We start from the raw sequence: 9,656 nt of genomic DNA on the forward strand, positions 1-9,656 counted from the left end.
TACACAATCTAGGGCAACTAACCGTGCAAGACCCGATTGGAGGACAACAAACAGTCAAGACAAATAGCTTCCATGACCATCGGAAACATCCTGGGCCTATTTTTGCTAACCTGTTTCCACTGGCCATTTAGGCTACTGGTTGGGTTCCAATGCCCCGTGGGTTCCACCACCCGCATCGTGAAAAACCCCAGATGATTCCAAATACTGCCCCACACCTTCCCATGTGCCTTAAATTGCGTAATAACCCATTTTGACCGGATATTGGACCCTAAACCCTAGTGGGAAGTTAGTTTCATTTCCTATTTTCTCAACTGCCCAAAAAGTGGAAGAGGGAATGGAGAGAAGAGACAGGAAGAGAAAGGAGGGGGAAGAAGAAGGAGAAAGGGTTTAGTGCTCACACTTGCTCCCCGCTACGAGCATCCTTGCCGGAGGTAAGTGTTACCTCTCCTACCACTCTCTCTCTTCATTTTGGGCTAGGGCAAGCTAGGTATAGATGGAATCTTGGTCCACATACCTTCTAGATCTTGGGGATTACGTATTTCACCTCCCTGGTGCTATTGCCGAGCTCAAGCCAAGTCCGGTGAGGTCCGGCAACAAGTTAGACCAAATGACCATCTAGGGTTTTGATCATTCAATCGATGTATCTCCCAAATAGCCTAGTGGAATTAGGATTTTAATGGCTTAAGATGATGCTAGGAACATCCCCCATAAACTCCACGAAGTAAATCCTAGAGATCGGGCTCAGGCAGGAAAGCCCAAATCTCATGTGCAACTTTTGTACTGCCAAAGGAAACACCCCAACGGAAACACTGGGTCTGTTTCCGCTGATATAATTTAGCCTTAGGAGCTCTTTGTTGCCTTCACCGGAAACACTTGTGGGATCTTTCCGGTGAAAAGTGACTATTTTTGGTGACAGTACTGTCAATGTGGGACCTTGTATATGCCCTTTGGGGGTAACCCCTGTGGGACCCTTTTGGTGTTTCTGACACATAATAACACTCGATTATGCTTGTGCTGAGGATAGAGACTTACACGTACCCTGAGGCCGATAGTAAATTGAACAACCGGTGGCCATACTTGAACCCCAATCCACACAAGCATAATCAAGGTGAGGGATGGTTGCTTTTCTTGTATGGAAAATTTACAATATTAACAACTGTTCATATGCGATCGTATATTTAAATTATCATTTTATTTTTTTAGATGAATAAATAAATTTATACCCAAAGGAAAAAGAAAATATAAGGGGAAGAAAGGGAGGAGGCCTGAGCCAATAAGGAAGAGCCAACCCCAGGGGGAACAAAGCAAAAGGCAACAAACAAAAAAATTACAACAAAAACCAAATCAACAACTAGTAGTAGGGCAAGAGAACCGAACTAGCAATCAAAGCCATAGAAAGGGAGGAGAGGGAGAAGGCCAAGAGGAGGAGGGGGGAAAGGAGGTCAAGTAGTGGGGGGAGGGGCTGGGGTAAGGCACTAGGAAGAGATTATGTGGTCATTTTTAGAGGAGTGGGGGATTGTTCGAGATCGAATGGAATAGAGGGATTGGATTTTAGAGGTAACATCAAAGTAGATGACTTTCCAAATTCTTTCCGGAGAATGGGAGTTGGAAGACCATCTGCAAATGTTATACTCCATCCAAAGATGTGATATAGTAGCAGAGAGAGCTAACTTACTAATGGTGTCACAAATGGAGGAGCTGACAAATGTTATGTTAACCCAAATATATTCCCTCTCAAAGGGGAGAATAACTCTAAGAGAAGGCCAGCAGCGAGCAAGAACAGTTTTCCATACCAGGTAAGAGAGAGGATAGGAGAAGAAGAGGTGGCGAATATCTTCTTGACTAAGGGGGCAGAGGCAATAGGAGGGGTTGACCTGGATGTGACGGTGAATAAGGAAGGATTGCGTTGGGAGGTAGTTAGAGAGGCATCTCCAGGTGGTGAAGCTATGACAAGGAATATGGCCTTTGAACCAGACGAGATTATGCCATGGAACAATAGGGCCAGAGGATCTAACAAAGGACCAAGCAGAGGCAGAGGAGAACAACCCATCGGATGAGGGGAGCCAGACACTTTCCCTACCTCAGTGCCCAGGGGTAATGGGAGGGAGGGAGGACCAAAAATCCGCAAGGGGGGAGGAGAGGCAGGAGAGGCCCAACCCAGAGGGGAGAGAATGGAGGAGACAAAAGAGGTTTTTTGGAAGACTAGAGGAATAGATGATCCTGGGGGTGATAATGGAGGAGAGAATGCCAAAAGGGTGCCAAGGGTCCATCCAAAGGGAAGTCACTTAGCCATTGCCAATAACAGTGGAACAGAAAGTGATGGCAAGGGGCTTGAGATAGAGGATTTTCTGCCAGATCCAAGAAGAATCAGCAGGGATTGGTCAAGTCCAAAGGGAATTTTGGGTGAGCAGGTAAGAGTGAACCCAGTTAACCCAAATGCTTTTCTATTTGGAGACAAGCTTCCAGATAAGCTTCAGGATGCCCACCAAGTTGACCTCCTTGATTCCTCTGATACCGAGTCCCCCTTCAGATTTAAGAAGACACTTTTTCCCACAAAAGGGGATGGAGGAACTTGGAGGAGTCGGAACCTTTTCAGAGGAAGGAATAGAAGAGTCTTTCAATGGAGTTAACAGAAGAAGAAGGGAGGACAAAGATCCCAGACCAGAAGAGGTAAAGAGATTAGAGGACAGATCTGATAAGAATTAGCCGACCAATATAGGAGAGGAGGTTGCCTTTCTAGAGCTGGAGCCTCTTCCTAATAAGATCGAGAATAGGGGAACAAAGGTGTGTAGAAAGCCTAGAAGAGATGAGGGGGAGACCCATGTATTTGATTAGTAAGGAGCCCAAAGAGAAACTAGCGACACCAAGAAGAAGGGATTGGGTCTCAGAAGAGACACCAGAGAGGAAGAGGTTGGACTTGAGGAGAGACAGGAGAGGGATTCGAAGGAGTAAAGACCATCCATAATGGAAGAGATGGAGAGGGAGTCGACTTTAGAGAAGATCATGATGTCATCTGCAAAAGCAAGGTGGGCTAGACGGAGGGGCTTACACTTGGGGATATGGGAGATGAGATGGAGATCCGAGGTAGATTGAATGGAGCGGGAGAGAACCTCGAGGGAAAGAGAGAAGGAACGGGGAGAGAGGGCAACCTTGACAAATACCCCTCATTGAGGGAAAGTAGCCAGCAGGACTACCGTTGACTAAAATAGAGAAACGAGGAGTGAAAATGCAACAGTAGATCCAATGGACAAAGGAAGGAGGGAAAGACATTTGGAGCAGGACTTTATAGATAAAATCCCAACTGAGGGAATCAAAGGCCTTATGGATATCAATTTTGAGAAAAGCCGAGGGGGAGTGGTGTTTTCGATTAAACCCCCTAACAATCTTGTGGCAAAGAATGATATTGTCAGCAATACTCCTCCCAGCGATGAAGGCAGATTGATTTGGGCTGACCAAGGAATCAATAACTTTTCCAATCCAGTTGGCCAAGATTTTGACAATAAATTTATAGAGCAGATTGCAAAGAGAGATAGGCCTAAAGTCATTCATTGATTCAGCACCTTCCTTTTTTGGGATGAGGCAAAGGAATGTGTGATTTATCCCATTGATCTGGGAGGGATTATAGAAGAAACTTCTCACAGCAAAAATGAGATCATTACGGATGATGTTTTAACAAAAAGAAAAGAATCTCATATTAAAACCAAGAAAAGAATCTCATATTAAAACCATCAGGGCCAGGAGCTTTGTTGGCTTTGTGACAGAGGATAGCCGAGAGGATTTCATTATCAGAGGGGATGGAAAGAAGAGATGGAAGAAGCTCATCAGGGACCAATTTGTTGAGGAGATGGGGCGGAATAGGAGAAGGGGAAGGATGGGTAGGATGGGAGAAGATTCCCAAAAAATGGGAGATAGCTTCAGCCTTGATTTCATCAAGGTGAAGGAGCATAGTACCAGAAGGGGATAAGAGCTTAGGGATGGTGTTGACATTGTTTCTAGCTTTGAGAGAGCGGTGGAAGAAGGCAGAATTGGAGTCTCCAAGATCTGACCACTTGATGCTAGCTTTCTGAAGGAGAAAGCACTCCTCTTAGCTAAGAAGTAAGGCAAGCTCAGTGGCAGTGGTCGTCATAAGCAAGGGCCGGGTTAAGCAAGTCAAGCTGGATTTTAGTTTGGACAGAGTGTAACTTTTCCCGGTAAGAGGAGACACGGGAGGAAATGTTGCCAAATGTGAAAGTGTTCTAGAGCTTAAGAGCAGCCTTGACGAACTTGAGCTTTTTGGCAAAACCAATGAGAGGGGAGGAGGAAGGGGGAATGGGAATGGACTAGGCGTTTTGGACAATGGGGAGAAAATCCTGGTGGGAGGACCACAAATCAAAGTATTTGAATGGCTTGGGGCCAAAGGAGTAGAAGGAGAGGATATGGATGTCCATGGGACTGGTCAGAAATGCCGGGGGGGGGGTCAAAGTAAGCGTGGGATGATGGAAAGGACTCTAGCCAGGCCTTATTGACTAGAATCCAGTCAAGTTTACAGGCCACCCAAAGATTATCTGCTCTCCGATTATACTAAGAGAGCTTGGCACCAGACCATCTTAGGTCATTGAAATCAACTGTCGTGGGGTCAATGGGGTTACCCCTGTGCTTCTTATGACTGAATCGAATGACATTAAAATCACCCCCAATACCCTAAGGGTTAGAGCTAGTGGAGGGAGCAAATAAGAGGAGGTTAGACCAGAGGGGGAGCCTACGGGGGGCAAGGTTATGGGCATAAATGACCAACAAAAAACAAATGAAGGAGCCAAAAGGTGGGAAATGGAGAGGTGGATGACTTGGTCCGAAGAGGAGAGGGGGGAGATAGAAAGATAAGAGGGTTTCCAAAGAATCCATATTCTACTATTTGGGCTATGGAGGTAGTTGTTGGAGAAGGACCAAGAGGGAGCAATGGACGAGGCAATGCGAGAAGCATTAGGCTGTAAGATGCAAGTCTCAAGGAGGCAACAGAAGTTGGACTTGGAAGAGCGAATCCAGGAATGGATCTCCTCTTGCTTAGCGAATGAATTGAGACCACGGACGTTCCAGATAGTCCACGAGGTCATAAAGAACTAGAGTGGGAGGGCATCAAATGCTCAGAAGAGCAGGAGAGGGGGCCAGAGGAAGAGGGTTTGGAAGATGGCTTCTTGGCTGGGATGTTTGATCTCAGCTTAGATAAGCTAGCAGGGGAGGGTTTGGGATTGAGATTGTATTTAGAGCGCAAGGAGGATCTGGAAGCAGAGATGGAGGACTTCTTCTTAGATCCCCAAGAAGGGGAGGGGAAGGAGGGAAGGGAAGGGGAGGAGGGGGAAAGGGAGTTTAAATTTGTGGGGTGAGTAGGAGGGGGACGGTTTGTGCAAGGGGGGAGAAGGGGAGGAGGGATAGGGGGTAGTGGCCAGGCTAAGAGCTAACAGAGCGACTAGAAACATAATTCTCCAAAACTCGAGAGGAATAAGTTTGAGCATCCAATTGACAGGTAATCGTGTGATCAGCAGGGGCAGTGCCATTGTGTAGACACCCAGGGGGGTCGGCTAGGCTAAGAGCTACAACAGGGAGACTGGAAACATAATTCTCCAAAACCCAAGAGGAATAAGTTTGAGCATCCAATTGATAGGTAATCGTGTGATCAGTAGGGGTAGTGTCATTGTGTAGACACCCAGGGGGGTCGGCTAGTGGGGATAAACCAGTAGTCATAGCTTGCATCATGGGAGAGTAAGTAAGGAAGCAGAGAGCTTGGCAGTGCCGTCTGAGACCAATACGCGCATCTCAAAGGGTAGAGCAGTAATAATAGAGGCGTAACAGGCGATGTCGTTTGCAGTAGTAGAGTCAGCAAGACTGGTCGAGGGATCAGAACTAGAATTTACGGCTGTGATGGTAGACAAAGAGGGCCTATCATGGTCATTCGCTTCAGAGGAAGTCACAGGGGATCTGCCAGTCGAGGGGAGGACAACCAACGGATCCCAAGCAATAAGGTGGGCTTTAACGGCATCAGCAGGGAAGGCAGCATCATCATCCGGAGGCAGAGCAGAGGGTCTTAAAGAAGCAACAAGTAGCAGAGGCGGTAATGGCGGGCAGTGCAGATCATTAGTAGTAAGGGAGTTGTCGGAGGCCACAGTTGGCGAAGAGGAGCTCATGGGAGCATCGAAGACCAATGGCGAAGACGAGAGCACACCTGGATCAGGCAGAGTCCCAAGCATGTCAGGAGTAAGAGAAGTCACAAAGGATAGTCCAGGGAGTTCGGGCGAGCAAGGAGGTGGTGACGGATCAAGGGTACGGGTTGGGGTAGGGATGTTTAGATGGGTAATGGTTAATGGATAGATGGTTGAAGGGATGTTTAGATGGGTAATGGTTAATGGATAGGTGGCTGATTGCTGGATCCGGTTGAAGATGTTACCCGATTAAAGAGGGTGGTTCAAAGGGAACCTGGAGAATGTTTTTTGAAGTTGATCCAGAATGAAGTTGGACCGAGGAAAGGTTGGTTCCAGGTTAAAGGATAGTTTGGTTGGACGAGATGGGTTGGTTAGTTGAGGAGGTTCAGGTAGTTCAAAAGAAATAGGGCTAGATAAAGGTAAAGCATAATGGTTCCCAGAAGGAGAATACAGAGAGAGGAGAGAGGTCATGGGGATCGCGGCAAAATCCAGAGGGAGGGTATTAGACGGCAGAGGGAGCAGAGGAGGGAAGGGAGAGATGACAGAGGGAGCAGAGGAGGGAGGGGAGAGACAGAAGAGGACATGGCCGAGGGGGAGGCAATCGAGGACATAAAAGTAGAGCTCAAAAGGGGAATAGCATGTTCAACAGGGAGGAGGGTCAGGGTTTCAGAGGTAGAAAAGGTAAGCATTCCATCAATTCCATCAGAAGCATCTGATGTCAAAACCGAGAATGGATTATGTCCAAAGGGTAAAGGATCGCAGTTCAGACTATCGGATCGAGAGTCGAGCAAGGCACCGACATTTGCAGTGGTAGGAAGAGGCATTGGAGGCTGGCTTCCACTAGCGACAATGCTGTTAATCTTTTTTCTATTTTTCCTTCTATAAGTTTAGCAGCAGCTAAAGGTCTGGAAGAATCTTCTGAGGGATTTAGTGGAAAGAGCAGTCGTACGGCCAAAACACTTGCAGAGAGTACATGTTGGAGGTAACCAGTCGTATTTCACTTCTTGCTCAAAGGAGAAGCCTTCTCCATCCATAACCATTATCCTGGAAGGCAGAATCTGATCATCTTGGACTTCGATGCACACACGAGCATAAGACAGCTGGTCCATGATTTTTATTTTTTTGTCGGAATACAGGGGTTTGCCGATGATGGAACCGATGAGGCTAAGACCTTTGACACACCAGAAATGGAGTGGAAGGTTAGGGAAGATGACCCACAGGGGGATGGATTTATGTTCGGATTTGGCGAAGGATAAGTGTTCATCCCATTAACGGAGGAAGATGGGTTTTTTCCCCACATACCACGGACCTCCGTTAATGGCGGCAAAACAATCAATGGTGGTAGCAAAGTTGAAAATAAATATTCCATTCTCCAACATGCAGGTGTAGAGAGAGCCGGAAGGCTTCCATTGGTTAAGAAGAGAGGTTTTAACCACAGAGAAGGGGGGTTTACTACCAAGGAAAGAACTTATGACACAATTACTCCATTTAGAGATTTCGAAAGCAAGGAGACTAGGTGGATAGATACCAACGGGGGTAAAATTCTGGGAGGAAGGAGGGTGGAAATATAAGGAGTGGCCAGCAGAGGGAGGATTGGAGGAGGATACAACAGAACTCCAGGGGCGAGAGTCAGTAAGCACTATCGGAAAGGTAGAAGGGAGGGTTAAAGTTAGGAGAAGGGGGGAAGGCGAGGGAGAGGTTGTAGGCTTAGGGTGAGTTTCGATAGTAGGAACCGGCGGAAAAGGGAAGGGAGCATACGGTCAGGTCAAGGGAGGCATACAATGATTGAGTCAATACCAAAATTATTATTTTATTATTGACATGTTTAGGTTGACGATCATGATTTTTGATAACTATCTCGGTTTAATTGTATTGGAAATGATAATTATAATATGAGAGACCAGGTGGATAGAGACCAACGGGGGTAAAATTCTGGGAGAAAGGAGGGTGGAAGTATAAGGAGTGGCCAGCAAAGGGAGGAAGAGGAGGGAGGATTGGAGGATACAACAGAAGTCCAAGGGAGAGAGTCAATAAGCATAGTCAGAAAGGGTAGAAGGGGGTTAGAGTTAGGAGAAGGGGGGGAAGGTGCGGGAGAGGTTACAGGCTCAGGGTGAGTTCCGGCAGTAGGAACCGCCGAAAAAGGGAAGGGGGCATACGGTCAGGTCAAGGGAGGCATACGATGATTGAGTCAATATCAAAATTATTATTTTATTATTGACATGTTTAGGTTGACGATCATGATTTTTGATAACTATCTCGGTTTAATTGTATTGGAAATGATAATTATGATATGAGATGTATATTAAAATATTTGGTGGGATCCGGTACCGTGATCGCCGCATGGTTGTTGTATGCATGTGATGGGGTCTAGTGTGGCCGAGGTGGTTACGGTACCATGACTATCGTGTGTTTGCTGCATTCATGCATTGATGATGTGCATTAGATTAGTTGTAATCTCGGATTGCACCTCGTGGTCAATGGTGATCCCGATATCATGCACTCCAGGACTGCATTTGGAAATGGATACGCTTCGTGGCTGATGGGAATCTCGGTGTTGCATAGTCCATTCTTAACTGTTTATATATACTAGATTAGGTATACAGTCACAGGTTACACTTTGTGGCCAATGGTAATCTCGATATCGTGTACCCCGGGACTGTTGTTGGAGATGGATTACACCTTGTGGCCGATGGTGATCCCAGTATCGTCTAATCTATACTAACTGTATCATTATGCAAGGTATATAGGATATCTATGGTTAGGCATCATTCTCTATGCTACATCCCCTTACCAACAGGGGGTAAGGTGTTGGATAACCCAATAGTGGTATGTTTGATGAACCATTCCAAAATGCCACACCCACGGTACGATGTGATTGTTGTCGAAGGCGAGAACTAGTCTGACGTGGCCGATGGTGATCCTGGTGTCGTGATTGCCAGGAGGGGGTTATCAGGGGTTTGATGAGTGACCGATGACTCATACTGGGACCGACAGGCTCCTAATCACGACTATATCCCTAGCCATGATTAGGAACCTACCATGATTAGGCTGTATCGCTGTAGTCGATGACGAATTTGAGATCAGGGATATAACTTAAAGTGCCATAGTAGCATTTACCAGACTTAGTTGTATTGTTAGGTGGATAATAAAATAAATGAATTACATCACGAGGATCATAGACTATGTGTTTAATTCCTGTAATCATGCATCATGAATGATTTATGCAACTGTATTTGCTTGGTTGTGTATGAACCCCACCCCTCACTAAGCGAGTTGGAAAGCTCACCTCATGTATATGCCCCTTTTAGATGATGATGTTGGTACTGTTGGAGTGTGACCCGTTACCCTCAGGGCCGGAGTATGGTGTGAGCGACTATTTATTGGGAAACATGTCCACACTCCTTACTATGTTTTGGTGTTAACAAACAAACATAAGTCTTTAACTTGGTTTGATAAAATGTGCTTAGCTTGAAGAAAGTGTAA

The sequence above is a fragment of the Macadamia integrifolia genome, chromosome 4 (genome assembly GCF_013358625.1).
Source record: "Macadamia integrifolia cultivar HAES 741 chromosome 4, SCU_Mint_v3, whole genome shotgun sequence".
Taxonomy (NCBI): domain Eukaryota; kingdom Viridiplantae; phylum Streptophyta; class Magnoliopsida; order Proteales; family Proteaceae; genus Macadamia; species Macadamia integrifolia.